Raw genomic sequence first — 16,461 nt, 5'->3', positions numbered from 1 at the left:
AACTAGAAACGAAATACACTCTCGATGGAGAGCGGAGGCAAGAAATTCACTATTGATCTCCGGACGCAGTTGGTGAGCGAGGAACTTGCCTCTTCCTCGGGATCTGAATCCGAGAGGGAAAATGACCCACGAGACGAAGGGAGAGAGGGGATGGACCCAGATGCCGAAGGCATATTAAAAATTGAAGGTTGCTGTTCGAAGGATGACACAGATTCACTAAATGGATTGTTCCATTGGCAGCAGGAGGATTATGAGATGTTCTCACCCTCCTGTAACGTATTAAGCGTCGAAGGAGAGGAGCCAGATCAATATCCTCCAGAATACGGGGAGTATAAGGAAGGAGAAGCTACAATGGACACCGTACCCGCACATCAATTTAGAAACAAGGAGGCCATGAAGTATGAAGAACCGACGGTGAAACCTTTGAATCTAGGTACGGAGACGGATAAGAAAATCATTCTGGTAGGAGATGACTGGAACCCAGTGCTGAAAACGGCCGCATTCAAGATTTTCACCGAGTACAAAGATGTATTCGCATGGACTTATAAGGATTTGAAGGGAGTCCCACCGGAGTTATGTGTTCACCGTATTCTGTTGGTACCAAGCGCAGTACCAGTACGGCAGCGACCGTACAGGATGAATAAAAACTATGCTGCAAAAGTACAAAAAGAGATTGAACGAATGCTGGAGGCCAAGATTATCTTTAGGGTGCAGAATAGCGAATGGGTATCCCCCATCGTAATATCTCTCAAAAAGGATGGTAACAAGATCCGGATTTGTGTCGACTTCCGGCGACTCAATGCAGTTACCATCAAAGATCCATTTCCCATACCATTCACGGACTCTATTCTTGAAGAGGTGGCCGGCCATGAAATCTATTCATTTATGGATGGATTTTCCGGCTATAATCAGATATCAATAGCGGAGGAAGATACGCTGAAGACAACATTTGTGGTGGAGGACGGAGTATATGCTTACAACCGGATGCCCTTCGGTCTCTGCAATGCTCCGGCAACGTTCCAACGAATAATTCTCCACATTTTTGATAAGATGTCCGTGGGTAACTTCAAGGCGTTCCTAGATGATTGGTCCATCTACAGCGGGGAGGAGACGCATCTGAAGGCACTCGGAGAATGTATGGACAGGTGCCGGAGGGCACGACTCGCACTGAACCCTAAGAAATGCAGATTCATGGTACCTCAGGGTAGACTACTCGGACACAGTGTGTGTAAAGCGGGACTTAAAACAGACCCGGATAAAGTTCGGGTGATTGTGGAGATGGAACCCCCACAGGATGTCTCAGGGGTAAAATCTTTTTTGGGACACATCGGATATTACCGAAGGTTTATAAAAAATTTCTCCCAGATATCTTACCCCCTGGATAACCTCACAAGAAAAGGGGAACCGTACATATGGGGAACAGCGCAGTCGGAATCCTTCGAGGAATTGAAATCACGACTGTTGGCGGCACCAATATTGGCCTACCCAAACTGGGACAGAGAATTTCATGTGCACGTCGATGCCTCCAACTATGCAATAGGTGCAACATTAGCACAAGTTGGGGATCATGGGTTGGATCACCCGGTCTACTTCGCCAGTAGACTACTCTCGAAAGCTGAGAGGAATTACAGTACAACTGAACGGGAAGCGCTCTGCATGGTTTACGCAATACAGAAGTTCCGACATTATTTGTTGGCGACACCCTTCACCTTCTATGTAGACCACCAAGCTTTGATGTACTTGGTGAATAAACCTATTATTCAAGGACGGGTGAGTCGGTGGCTGTTATTACTGCAAGAATTCACATTCAACATTATAGTACGGCCAGGGAAGAGCCATGTGATCGCTGACCAACTGTCACGAATCAAGTCGGGAGAATGAGCGGAGGGGGTGAATGATGATTTCCCGGATGCGCACTTATTCCGGATTGCGGTTTTACCATCCTGGTACACTCGTATTGGCGAGTACCTATCGACGTCCCAGTTCCCTCGGGACATGCCACCAGGGGAACGACGCAAATTGGTCCTAAGGAGCCGAACATTCCAACTGATCAATGGACTCCTTTACAAAATGGGGACAGATCAAGTACTCTGCCGATGCGTGATGGAGGAAGAGATATCGGGGATTTTGAAGGAAGCACACGAAGGACCCGCAGGAGGTCATATGGGGCCGGACACGACGGCCAGGAAAGTACTGTTAGCCGGACTATGGTGGTCGACGCTACACAGCGACACCAGAGAATGGGTCGGAAGCTGTGATACATGCCAGAGGGCCGGAAAACCACTAAAACGAGACTTCATGCCATTAAACCCTTCAGCGGCACAAGAGTTATTCGAACGTTGGGGGCTTGATTTTGTGGGGCCTTTAAAAGTTAGCAGACCGCGGCGATGTACATACATTGTGGTAGCTACGGAATACTTGACAAAATGGGTCGAAGCACGGGCCCTACCCGATAACACTGCGGTGAGTACAGCCAGATTTATTTATGAACAAATTATCACGAGATATGGAATTTCGCTTCAGATAACCAGTGACAGAGGAGGCCATTTTGTGAACCATGTGGTGAGACTTCTTACGACGGAGTTCAAAATTTTTCACTCCTTGTCCAATCCATATTACTCGAGGGCCAATGGTCAAGCAGAGGCGACCAACAAGATTCTGGTTTCGGTCATCTATAAGTCGTGCGGGGTAGAAAAGGAAGATTGGGAGGAGCAACTACCGTCGGTGTTATGGGCATACCGCACCACCTACAAAGTAACGACGGGCCAGACACCATTCCAATTAATGTACGGACAGGAAGCGGTAGTACCGATGGAGTTCATGGTGCCAAGTCTCCGAATTGCTATTGAGAATAAACTTGGCGATATGGAGAGCCTGAGGGAGCGCCTGTATGCCCTAAACAAACTCGATGAACGAAGGCTGATGGCACAATGGGTGACAAACGTGGCCCAGCAACGAAGGAAACATTGGCACGACCAACACATTCGGCGGGCGAGGTTCACCCCAGGGCAGTTAGTCTTGAAATATAATGGACGAAACGAGATTAAGCCTGGCAAGTTCAAGGTCAAGTGGTTAGGCCCCTACAGGGTCCGAGAGGTCGTAGCAAATGGGTCCGTCAAACTCTGGACCCTCAACGGACAAGAAATTCCGGAGGTTGTCAATGGCTCAAACCTTAAAGTATATCATCAGAGGCTGGAGGCGAGCAGGCAGCTCGACAATTGAAAAAATAAAAAAAATAAAAAAAATAAAAATAAAAATAAAAATAAAAATAAAATAAAAATAAAAATAAAAAAATAAAAAATAAAAAATAAATAAAAAAATAAAAAAATAAAATAACTTTGGGAACCACCGTGCGGGGACCACCACGCGGTGGAACCACCGTGCGGTGACCACCGTACCACCTACAACCCTCACCAAACAACGCGAAAGGAGATAAAAAAAAGAAAACACCGTGCGGTCAATAAAACACAAAACGCACCGCACATACCCCACGGACAGCAACGCAAAGCCACGAACAAAGTCTACCGTGCGGTGGGCACGAGACATAAAACAAGTTCAAAGTGCGGTGGAAAATAACCAGTGAACCACGGGGACGCGTCCCCCCCATTTTTGGGCGCGTCCCCCCGTCAGAGACGTCTCGGGGACGCGGGGACGGGGACGCGACGTCCCCCGCCGTCCCGCCACCGCCACCCAAACTCCTCCGGGACGGGGAGACGTCCCCGACGCGGAGACGTCTGGGCGTCTCCTGGGGGACGTCTGGGCGTCTCCGTGGGAGACGCCTGGGCGTCTCCCTGTCCCTCAAGAGACGTCCAGGCGTCTCTCGAGGGACGGGGGGACGCCCAGGCGTCTCCCGCGTTCCCACGCGAATAAAGCGCATTTTTTATTTTTTTTTTAAGTTTTTTATGACATGTGCTTTTTGGGGGGGGTTAAGGGGTAACCCTAATTGGACGTGGGCCCCACCCTACCCCCCAAAACAACACAAAAACATATTTAGTTTGGATTTCACTCTCATTATGCAAAACTGATTTTTTTTCCAGCAGCTTGAAGAGGAGGAACAGCTTGAAGAAGATTGATTGAAGGGGTGAGAAAAGTGACTACAAGCGTGATAGGAGCTAGAAGAAGCAAGAAGAAGAGGAAGAAGAAGATTCTTCTACATTTTGAAGAGATTTTTCAAGCACAAGGTAGGGTTTTTCAACTTCTTCTTGTTTTTTTTTTGTTTTACTTTCTGATTTTCATTGTTCTATGTCATTTTTGGTTTTTTTAATTTTTTTTCCCTATTCATCTTAAGACTCAAAATGAGATTTGATGTTGAATCTTGAGGGCAAAATGATTCATCATTTTGCCCTCAAGATTCAACATCAAATCTCATTTTGAGATGAATAGGAAAAAAATTTAAAAATATATTGTTAAACAAGGCTGATTTTATTTTTATTTTTATTTTTATTTTGTGAAATGCAGTGTCAATTTGAAAATTTCACAATGAGCTCCCAAGGCACGAGTGAAGATAACATGGAAATCCATTCTCATAGTGAGAATGATTCAGAATTTGAACCTGAAAATGAGGGGGGTGACCATGGGGCTGATCCTGAAGCCCAATCTAGTTCTATGGCAAGTGCAGCAGCTAGTACAGGTTGCCCTTCAGAGTTGTTGGCACCATATGCTAGGGGTCATTTTGATCCTAAGTCTCCTCTAAAACAGTTTGCTTCACAAATATCAGTACAAGGCACTGCATCACATTCAAGTGGGGGAACAAGGAAGTGGAAGTGCAATATTTGTGACAGAGAATGGTTCGGTAGCATTAGCAGGGTGAATGCACACTTTCTATTTTGGAGAGGAAAAGGCGTGAAACATTGTAAGTTTTTGGAGGAACCCAAAAATATACATTACAGAATTGAGTTTAACAGGCTTTAGGGGGTTCCAGATGACACAAATATTTCAATGCCTACTACTTTGTCTGCTAGGGCATCACTTCACGACAGCCAGAATGTGCCAGTGCCACATACTTATCATGCTTCGCAGGCGGGAGGAATGATGTTTGGATCTCCATCTACTTCCACTTCTACTGCTGCCAGGGCTGGGAAACGTAAGTTGCATACACCACAGAGCAACCCCATTGCTGATATGTTTAATGTGCAGCTGAGAGATGAGATAGATGAATCCATTGGCAATTTCTTCTTTGCCAATGGCATTCCATTTCATGTTTCACGGTCTCCTTATTATAGGAAGATGATAGATATGGTGGCCAAGGGAGGACCATCTTATGTGCCACCAGGGGAGACGAAAATGAGGACCTCGATCTTGGATAAAAGCTATTCCAAGATCAATATTTTGATGGAGAAGATGAAGGCATGTTGGGTGGCATCGGGGTGCAGCATAGTTATGGATGGGTGGACGAACATTAGCCATCGTCCACTCATCAATGTCATGGTCACATGTGCAGAGGGCCCATACTTCCTTAGAGCAGTTGATTGTACAGGGCATCGTAAAGATGCTGATTTCCAGTTTCAGGTCTTCAGGGAGGCTATTGAGGAGGTTGGGCCACAAAATGTGGTCCAAGTAGTGACAGATGCAGCCTATGTGTGTAGAGCAGCAGGGAGACTCGTTGAGGCAGCCTATAGACACATTTGGTGGACCCCATGTTGTGTGCATGCCATGAACAATGCACTCAAGGACATGGGGAAGATTGACTGGATTAGAGGAGTGGTCACCGATGCGAGAGATGTGCAGATGTTTATCTGCAACCACCACATTTCACATGCACTCTTCAGGACCTTCACGAAGAAGGAGTTCTTGAAACCAGTTGAGACTAGATATGCATCCTATTTCATTCTCTTGGAGAGAATGATTGAGTTGCAAGAGGCATTGCAACTCATGGTTATGACTAATGAGTGGAATAGGTGGGCTGAGGCCAAGACAGAGCAGGGGAGAAGGGTGAAGGAGATAGTGAAGAGTGATGTGTTTTGGACTGATGCGAAATACATTGTCTCCATCATTTCTCCAGTATTCCAGGTGATCAGATATGGGGATGGGGATGCACCTAACCTTGGAGAGGTGTATGAGTGCATTGACTCTATGCTTGGCCAGATGAGGGCTGCTGTGCGAGTGAAGGACCCCTCTCTAGCATTCTACAATGAGCAAATCCGGCCTATCATTCAGAGTAGATGGGACAAGTTGAACACTCCTTTGCATATGGCTGCCTTTGCCTTGAATCCTAAGTGGTACAAGGCTAGACCGGGTAGAACGACACCGATTGAGGATGATGAGGTGAAGGCAGGTTTCTTTAGGTGCATAGAGAAGATGTTTGATTCCAGAGATGCCGGCACAATGCGCACTGAGTGGGGAAGATTTGCCACTCTTAGAGGTTATTCAGATGCAGCAAAGATGGATATAGACATTATGGCACAGGAGGACCCACTTTTGTGGTGGAAATGTCATGGCCCGAAATCTTTGACCACCACTCTAGCCATCCGTCTGCTATCCCAGGTTTCCAGTTCTTCAGCTGCTGAGAGGAACTGGTCTACATATAGCTTCATCCACTCTCTTAAGAGGAACAGACTTACCTCTAAGAGAGCAGAGAAGCTTGTGGCTGTACACAGTGCTTTGCGTCTCATTGACCGCAAGACACTTATGTACAAGGAGAGTCCAGCGGCACGATGGGATGTAGAGCCAGAGGAGCCTTCACAGATTGATGAGGATGATCCTACCACTTCAGATGCAGGGCTAGTTGGTGTGAGCTTGAGGGACCTTGATCCTCAGGAGTCCAGCAATTCCAGTGAGGAGGAGTTTGCAGATGATTAGAGGCCTCCATTAGCTACAGTTTGAGTTTTCACTTTTCAGTTTTGTCATTTTGTATTTGACTCGTCTCTTTTGTAATGCTATTGCTACACGTATTTGTATTTGGCTACTCATTGTAATGATGAATCATGTAATCATCTTTATTATTATAGACTTTGCAATGGCATCAGATATTCATATTTTTCGTTTTCCTTTTTCGATATTCATATGATAGAAATGAGAAATCTCCAATTTGACAATTTCATTTGTCAAATTTTATTTACTTTTAGTTTTAGCAATTAGCAATTAGTTACGTATCACTAATCTAAGTAATCTTGGTATTTCCTATAGTTTCATTTGAAATCTAATTCTTATACTGTTATACTGTTATACATCTTTTCAAAACTAGTTTTTCAAGTACTATATGTATATATATGAGCACCACCACCCCGCCACCCCCCCGCCGCCGTCCCCCCGCCGTCCCCCCCGCCGTCCCCAAATTTAGGCCCTTGGTCCCCCCGTCCCCGAGACGCCTCCCCCTCGTCCCCCCGTCCCCCCGTCCCGAACGCCCGTGGAACACTGAAAATAACGGATGCGAAAAAGGAACGCACGGGGACAACAGCGACAAGTTTGGGTTGGCTCCTCCCAGTGTCTACCGCACGCCCAACGCACAGGCACATACAAGGGATCACCTCCGCACAGTCTTAGCTGCCCGGAGGTAGTTAGCGGCTTTTGCAACGACACGGCTAAAATCAAGAATCAGTTAGAGGAGGAAATTAATGGAGTCTGCAGGAAAAAGGAATTGGAAAAAACAGTTGCAGGATAGCAGCCATAGGAATAAGGATATGCGAGTTCTTCCTTCGGGTGTTCGCATAGCCGGTAGCACAATGCACGCCAGGCAGAAGAGAAAGACACCACAGCAGCATGCTGCACGAGGGAAGAACGCATTGACCCCACAGCATATCACCTTCGAGGGATTGAATGGGTCCGAATGCAGAAAATGGTGGCAAGATGTACCAGATGATGATTTGGTGAAAAAGAGCCTCCGTAAAGCAGGAGTGGAGTGGGCCATCCGAATGCCTGTCTTTGCTATCCGTGAGTATGAGGGACATTACGGTTCATGGTAGACACTTTTGATAGCCATTCACGGACGAGTACTTTTGAGTACCTTGGGAAGGATATCAGGATATCCTTCAAACCGGCAGATTTCACGAGAGTGTTTGGCATTCCAGGAGTACATGGCAAGAAAGTGGAATTGAAAGCTAAGAAGATGACGCGGGAGGAAAAAGAATATTGGATTAAACGAGTATCCCGAGACTTGACCACAGCAGAATTGGAGAGCATTGTTGATGCCACGAAGAGCCGTGGGATGCGTAGGTCTTTTGTTGCAGAGGGCCATTGGCGGTGCATAATGGACGTCATCAAGAGCAGGTTGACGGGGTCTGGTAGGGCATCGGATATTGCTCTACCACAGATCATATTGATGAATGAACTTCTGAATGGTGTTGTGTATGATTGGGCTACATTGTTATCAAAGCGGATGTGCGAGTTCTTGAGGATGGAGCATCGCACGTTTTACATGCCCCACTATGCCATCGGATTGTTTCTGGAGGCCACGCGAGAAGTAGTACCGGAGGCAGAATTGGAGATACAGCCGCAGAGACCATTGGCTGTAGGTGAGCCTCCTATCATGCATTGGAGACACCTTGACATTGGCCATTCTTCCGCGAAACGGAAAAGGATAGTAGAGACCCCCTCGGCAGAACCTGATAGTGGAAGAGAGACTTCCAGCAGCGAAGAGGTTTCGGAGGAGGAGGATTCGGTGGAGGATAGCAGCAGTAGGGCGACAGAAGAGGGGAGGATGGAGCCCGCGGGGGAGCGAGTCTTGTTTGCGCCACCCTCACTACCACTTGGCACACTTGTGAGGTCATCTGCGGGAGTGGGAGGCACGTCGATTCCAGCTTTTGGGGAGGGCCGCACGCCCGTTGCACTTGGGCCCATGCAGCAGGTGGCATCACCTTCCATCGTACCACCTCCGCAGGCTAGTGCGCCACCCGCGGGACCGCCTCCGGCCATAGAGGCACGTACAGAAGGCATGGCGGAGTCGTGTGGATCACCGCAGCAACTAGTGGCAGAGGAGGAGCACAGGGAGGTGGTCGATGCAGAGCCTCAAGTGCGGTTGGACGTTGTGGGATCCGAGGCAGTAGTGACTGTGTCTGCCTCCTTGTTGGAGGAGCCCATGGATAGACACACTTTAGAGGTGGAGAGAGGTCCGGAGGTGTTGAGTACGGATCCATCGGTGGTGGCTATGGGGAGTTGGCTGACCCGGCGATTTCAGATGACAGTGATGCCACCAGTGGGAGCTGTTGTGTTCTCACCTCGGCGAGAGCCTCTGACGGAGGTGGTAGACTTGGAGGATTCATCGGGTGAGACACCGGTACCAGTAGTAGGGCATGAGATAGGAGAAGTCGTCCCTGCTATCCAGGAGCAGGCGGGGGTAGAGGAGACACCTTTGTGCCAGCAAGATGCAGCAGTTTTGGTCCCACTTGAGCCTTCTGCACCTATATCGGGGTCCCAGCCTTCGGGGCAAGATGGGGAGGACATTGAGGCTTACTTAGCAGACATGGTGACGAGGGGTCGGCGAGTGGTGGCCACGGCTCAGACGCGAGCTTTGCAGCAGGTTGTGGAGGAATTAGAACAGGTCCTCGAGTTTATGCGGGTAGGCTGTTCGACAGCTTTTGCTACATGCTTTGAGTCACAGGGGTGGCCAGCTATTCAGACAGATGCGATGCTCGAGGCTTGGTGAGGTAAACAGTCTTGTGTCATTACTGCGTACTAAAACCCAAAACACAGCCAACATGTATATATATTTTAAATGTAAATACAAAATTAAACTTTTAAAAAATAACATATAAGTATATAATATCTACTACACTTTTCAAAGTAATAAAAAAAAAAATTATTACCAAAAAAAATGAATGGTGGTTTTTCAACTGCAAAATTGAAATTCATACAAAAGTAAAATAGTTCTTCAAATAAAAAATAAAGTTAAAATGTAACCAAAAAAAAATCCTTAAAAAGGTCTAAACAAAACTCATAAAGAAATAAAAAATAAAGTAAACAATATAAATAAAATATAATAATTCTTGGCCTGTTCATGGGCCTAGGCGAGATGATCCGTCAATTGGGACTGCTTAGGTGCATTTAAATGGTAAATGGACACCACCGGAAGAAGGGTGGATTAAGGCAAATTTTGATGGGGCGTCAAAAGGAAATCCAAGTGAATCTAGTGCAGGGGTGGTGTTCAGGGATTGGAATGGTAATCTTGTTGCATGGGGTGCCAAATGTTTGGAGAGGGACACGAACAATGAGGCTGAGGTACAAGCTGCACTCTTGGCGGTTGAGTGGGAATTAAAATTTGGTTTTAAAAGATTACATTTGGAGGGTGACTCATTGATCATAATCAATACAATTATTAAGTGGGGAATACAGGCTTGGCTGTTGAATAAGTTTGTTCAGAAAATCAAATGTGACTTGAACTGTTTTAATGACTTCAAAGTCACTCATGTGCGTAGAGAAGGAAATAGAGAGGCTGATATCATATCTAAATGGGCTAGCACGTTCGGAAGTTGTACATGAATATCAATTGGAAGATACTCGCAATCTGCTGAATGATGACATGGATGAACATGTGATGAATATGACAACCTCGAGAATGGTGGATGGCCGCATCATTAGTTGAAGGACATGGTAATTGGCACGATTCAGAGGTGGAGTTAATGCCGGATCATGCAGACAAAATGTAAAGAAAAGCTAGAACAAAGTATTTACGGAAATGCATTTATGATCCAGGCCTATGGTGGTGAAGTAGGACGTTGGTGTCGGGCAGAATGAATGAAGTTTTGAATGTTTTATGGTATTTTGGTGGCTATGCATGTCACTTTTTCATACCAGTTTCTCTAAAAGCAATTTGCAGAGAGTTGGAATACAAACTCAGCGGTGATGACACTGTAGCAGGTAGAAAATGGAAGCCTGCTTCAACTTCAAAACGATGAAGAAATTAGTGCCATTTGTGGGTAAGGTATTGAAGAGGCGCATACAAGATCTGTTTCTATACAAGGATAAAAGGCTTTTGGAGGCAGTTAAACTAATGCTCGGAGAAGACATTGTGCATATTAGTCACAGATATAGGACTAATATGGAGATTTTTTCTTTAATTGCTGCTTGTGGATTAGAATTCGAAGATGCAGTGGATAAGGTTAGATGAGTGTTGAAGGAATTGATTGCAGAAGATTTTCTGGGAGGCATGGAATCTATATTTGAATGAGCTGTCTCGAGGGTTGGCATTGTTATTTCTGAAGGGGCGAAGAAGCCTGGGAACCCCATTCCCTTTGTTCACTGGTCGGAGGATGATTTGAAAGCAAGGTGCAGACCATCGACATGGCATGGTTGGGAGGCTTTTAAGACTTTTGCAGGGTTGATGCATGTTGAAGCGGCTGTCAACACGACGGATGAAGTGGCAAGGGTGGAGACGGGCCATGAATTGAGACCAAGAGCACGTACAGAGGAGGTGATGAGAGTCTTGGCCAAGTTCAATGAGGAGCATGCTAATGAAAGTTAACAGTTTAGTTTTCTATAGCTTGTGTTTAGATTAGCAGTGTCATGGGTAGTGATAGAGATATCATTAAATCTGTTTTTTGGTAACTGCTGGGTGGAAAATGTGCTCGTTAAACTATTATGTATTGTCTTTCCATATTTTGCAGTGGTTGTTGAGCTGTTATAAGGATTTTATGATGTGTTAGAATCGGTGGGTGGCTCTCTGTATAAGCCTTTTGGGTTGATGGTTTTCTGAACTATGTATTGTTTGATGTTTTAAATTAATACAAAAATCTATTACCGACCAAAAAAAAAATATAATAATTCTTAAAATGGTTCTAAGTAAAATAAAATAACTCTTCAAATAAAAAGAAAGTAAACAATATATATATAAAGTAAAATAATTCTTAAAAGTAAATAAAAATAGCTATTCAAATAAGAATACACAAGAATGTAAATAAAATAATATAATTCTTCATTGCATTGATAGCAAAAAAGTCGTCCATGGCATAGTGTGATGGTAAAATTGTGACATTGTTGTTGTAGCCACCAAGGTTCAAACCCTTATTGGGCCATTGTGATCACAGGCATTGTGTTCTCGTTGATCCATTGTTCTCATGGGTTTGACTCTTCGCATTGAAGTTGGTGCTCATGCCAATGACTTCACGGACCAAACCTCACTAGGTGTTGTGACCATTTCACACATCGCCCCATCAAAATGGGGACCCCCTCTCTTTTTTGGGTCTTGCTTTCTCTTTGCTTAGCTTTTCTCTGCTTGTTAGGTGTTTTGAGTGAGTTAGTGGTGGCCTAGGTCTGGTAAGTTAGGGTTTCCTTCGTAGAGCTTACCTAGGGTTCCTTTTAGGGCCAAGTTTGACCTAAGCTTGGGGAAGTCAATTTTCTCTGCCTAGAACCCTGATGTAATTTTAGCAGGATCTTGCCTTAGAAAGTTGGAGAATGTATATTTTGCAAGGAGGTATTGAGGAGTTTGAGTCAAGATGAGTCAAGGTTGTGAGTCGTTAGGCCAAAGTCTTGTCTTCTGTAGAGTCCGAGTTGATATGATGAAGCAAGTGATCGAAGTGTAGGCACGAAAGACGAATGCTAGCATGGGCAAGCTTGGAAGGATGTAATTATAAGGAATTAGCTTGAAAATTTGAGAGAAAGTTAAGGATGTGAGCTCAAAGAAGAATTTCGCTCCTGACCCTTCCAAAGGGTCCAGAGCGAATTCTACTAAGAACCTCCCTTGGTCCTAACTTGGGCTATAGCTTTTGCTCCCAGACTTCCATTGAATGAAGAATGATTGATCCTTGCCATTGGAATGAGTTGCAACCATATTGGATAAGGAATTTGAGCCAAAAATAGCAAATTCGCTCCTGACCCTTTCAAAGGGTCCCGAGCGAATTTCCTCATACCTTCTTTCTTAGTCCTATTTGCATCACAAACCTTGCTCCCATGGCATCTTTGAAGGAGATGAATACACTTGGAACATGAAGAAATCAAGAATTTGAGCATAATTGCAAATTTCGCTACTGACCCTTCCAAAGGGTCCAGAGCGAAATTTATCCAAGCTCCTGACCATCTCTAAGGGTCCAAAGCGAAATTCCCTAAAGGACCTAATTCTTCACCAAAGTCATTGAATGGTTGGGCAAATTTGCAAGATTATGGAAGGAAAAGGATCAAAGATCAAGTCTAAAGCAAAGCTAAGGCAAATTGGATGTGGATTGAGCCTAAAACATGAATTTCGCTCCTGACCCTTTCAAAGGGTCCAGAGCGAAATCCTTACAATAGCTTATTTCCTCACCAAAAACTTTGAAATGAACATCACCTTAGAGCAAGTTGGCTTGAGTATGATGAGGTAAAGGTCAAAGGGACGAGTCCAAGGCAAGCTGAGTGTAAATTGAGTCAAGAACGGAAAAATTCACTCCTGACCCTTCCAAAGGGTCCAGAGCAAAATCCTTACTTAGACTCTCAATTTCACCTAGTGCACTAAGACAACCTTGTTTTGATGGCAAATTGACTTGATCATGGTAAGAGGAGGGTTGATAAGACAAGTTTGAGTTGATTTAAGAGAAAAGGAAATGTAAAATGAGCCTAAGGAAGAATTTCACTCCTAACCCTTCCAAAGGGTCCAGAGCGAAATTTCTTAAACCTCTCTTTATTCCTTGTTTGAAGACCAAGATCTTTGTTCCTATGAAGTTCTTGAGAGAAGATTGAAGTGTACTTGCCTTGAAGGTAATTTGGAGCAAAGGAAATGATAGAACTGAGACTAAATCACAAATTTCGCTCCTGACCCTTCCAAAGGGTCCAGAGCGAAATCCCAAGGACTCCCTATTTTCACCTTGTTTCGAGCTAGTTGAGGAGGCTAGTTGGATAATTATGATAGGAGGAGGTTTGAAAGGTTAAGTTCAAGGCTAAGAAATGATGAAAATGTGAGGTAAATTGAGCAAAATAGCAAATTCGCTCCTGACCCTTTCAAAGGGTCCAGAGCGAAGTTCATTTCGCTCTCGACCCTTCCAAAGGGTCCAGAGCGAAATCCTAAGATAGCCTAATTTCCCACCAAATGCATTGAGTGGACATCACTTTAAAGGCATATGGGCTAGATTGAGATGGGGAGAGGACCCAAAAAGCCAAGCCTAGAAGCAAAGTTGAAAGAAATGGTGAAGGTTTGAGTACAAATAACTATTTCGCTCCTGACCCTTTTAAAGGGTCCAGAGCAAAATTTCCCAATAGGGCTTGTCCTTCCAAGGATACACAAACAAGTTTGCTCATAGTTGCCTTTGAACATTAAGATTTGTGCAAGGAGATCTCCAAGATGTCTTCCTAGCTAGCCTCAAGGGTAGATCAACATTGGTGAAGGTGATGTAAAGTGTTTGATGCTTGTCCAAGCCTCATATCCCTAATTCGCTCTTGTCCCTTTCAAAGGTTCAAGAGTGAATTTCTTCAAAACACTTTATTCCTCACCCAAATCACTCATCAAACCTTATTTTGAACAACTAAGGAAGCAAATTCGCATAATTTAAGCACTTATTAAATTCAAAACTTCAAAAAATTTACCCTTTGGCGCCAAAGCATTCTTTTAAAAAAATTTGCAAAGTCAGCCAATTTGGAGAGGGAATTATAATTTTTTTATATATATATAAACAAGGTCGGCCTTTTTGGAAGAGAGATGAAAGCGCCTATAAAGGAAGGTGGATTTTAAAATCATTAATCATTCAATCAAACATTCTTCCTTAGCAAATTTAAAGAGAAGACTTGGAGAAGCGAATTCTAGCAGATAGTAGGCGAATTTCAAGACTTAAGAAGGCTGGTCAAGGTCTGAATCGTTAAGGAAGCTATCTTGTGAAAGCATCACTTGGAAAGAAGGCGAATCCAACAGCAATTTACCCTTTTACCCATGTTTTTCAGGTTGATAACTATAATCAAGATTAAGGTATGTGCAATCTGATTTATTTGAAGGAGTTTTAATGAAGATCTGATTCAGTTCAATATCAATTATTTTTGAGAAGTTAAGTCTTCATGATTTAGATTGATTCATTTGCAATTTCAATTTGCAAATTTCAATGCTTATTCATTTAAGTTCAAATTGAAGTTCAATTGTTCTTTTTAAGGTCTTGAATCGCCTATCTTTGTGACTATACCTAAGATCTAACTTAAACCCTTTAATAGGTAACAAATGGCAGCCCCCAAGGCAAGTGGATCCTCTACCCGGCAAGCCCTCATTAAAGAAGATTAAAGGAGTGACGACTTGGAGACGAGGATCGTATCCAAATGGAGCAATATTGGAGACACCAACTTAGGAAACTTCAATGTGAAGAAGTTTCAAGAAGCACCCTACATCGGCAAGCCATCAACCATAGCCAAGAAGATAATTGAGAGTGGGATCATCAAGGCCGCAGGCTTCCCTCCCGCAGTCAGATTTAATGAGCTAATGATTAAATGTGTCAGGCACTATGATTCACATTCAAGGACAATTGTAGCCAAAGATGGGACTATCCTCGCCTATCTCTCAAAAGGAGCTATAAGTGAAGCTTTTCATCTTCCAGAACAAAGGGATATGATCTACAAGAGCCTAGAAGGAGCCAAGTCTATCTATGAAGATGATCCCGATACTTGTCTAAATTTCATCAATAAGAATTGGTTACCCAAGAGTAGGCCTCGCCTAAATAAGATACCCAATACACCTCACAGAATTGATTTCCAAAAAGAATTCAGAGACTTGATAGCCATGCTTAATCGAATTGTGGGTGCCTCTCAAGCCTTCTTTTTCGACAAGTGGATGTTCTTCTTTATACAAGTGATCGTTCAAGGAAAGGGAATGTTCAATTGCGCCAGGATTATCAGTAACAACCTAGATGTGCAGTTGAGGAGGCTAGTCCCTACTAAGTCATTCCACATGAGTTCATATGTTATATATTCTTTAGCCAGATGTTTTGAGTATGCAGGACTACCACACAGAGGAGTTGTTGGGAGAGGGCCCAGAGAGATAAGAGTATGTGATTCTTATGCTCAATTGCATCATCCGCCTAAGAATTACTACAAGCTAGTCAACGATACTTTCACAATGCATATCACCAAGACACTACAAGGAGGAATTCACCAAAGATTGTCTCCAAAAGAAAAAGAGCTCATGAAGAAACATGGTGCGTGGTTCATTCAATTCCCTAAATTCACCTACATCAGGATCCATGGATGTCCTTCACCTCCTTATATGTTGCCAAGGTATCCTACGGATAGAATAGTACTACTTGAAGTGACTAGACAGCCGGCAGCTTGTGCTAAGGCATCAAGACATAAGCATGGGAATGGTATCCCTATACCTATTTCACTTGGAAATTCAATTGAAGTATGTCCTAATTCTCAAGCAACTGAAGATGCAGAAAAGGAGCTATCTCTCTACTCATTCACATCTTTTGCCTCAAGAGAAAATTTTGATCCTAATGGTCATATGGAAAAAATAGTTAGGAAGAAGTACAAGCATGTATTTCAAGTAGAAGACTTCTGGATAAATGTTCAAGATGATGTAGAGGTAAAAAGAAAGATGCACTCTCAATTGCCCTTAGATCTTATCAGGAAATGCAAAATTTATAGAGTAGC

The 16,461-nt window shown here is 44.0% G+C and overlaps 1 protein-coding gene across 6 annotated transcripts in view; it reads right to left on the bottom strand.

The window, feature by feature from the left end:
* The window catches only part of LOC131071212 (gamma-interferon-responsive lysosomal thiol protein), a 131,159-nt gene that overhangs the window by 91,225 nt on the left and 23,473 nt on the right, over positions 1-16,461 (bottom strand). The window lies entirely within an intron of this gene.

The sequence above is a fragment of the Cryptomeria japonica genome, chromosome 7 (assembly GCF_030272615.1).
Source record: "Cryptomeria japonica chromosome 7, Sugi_1.0, whole genome shotgun sequence".
Classification (NCBI taxonomy): domain Eukaryota; kingdom Viridiplantae; phylum Streptophyta; class Pinopsida; order Cupressales; family Cupressaceae; genus Cryptomeria; species Cryptomeria japonica.
Note: the sequence above shows the minus strand (reverse complement) of the source record. Positions and strands in the feature narration are given on the sequence as shown.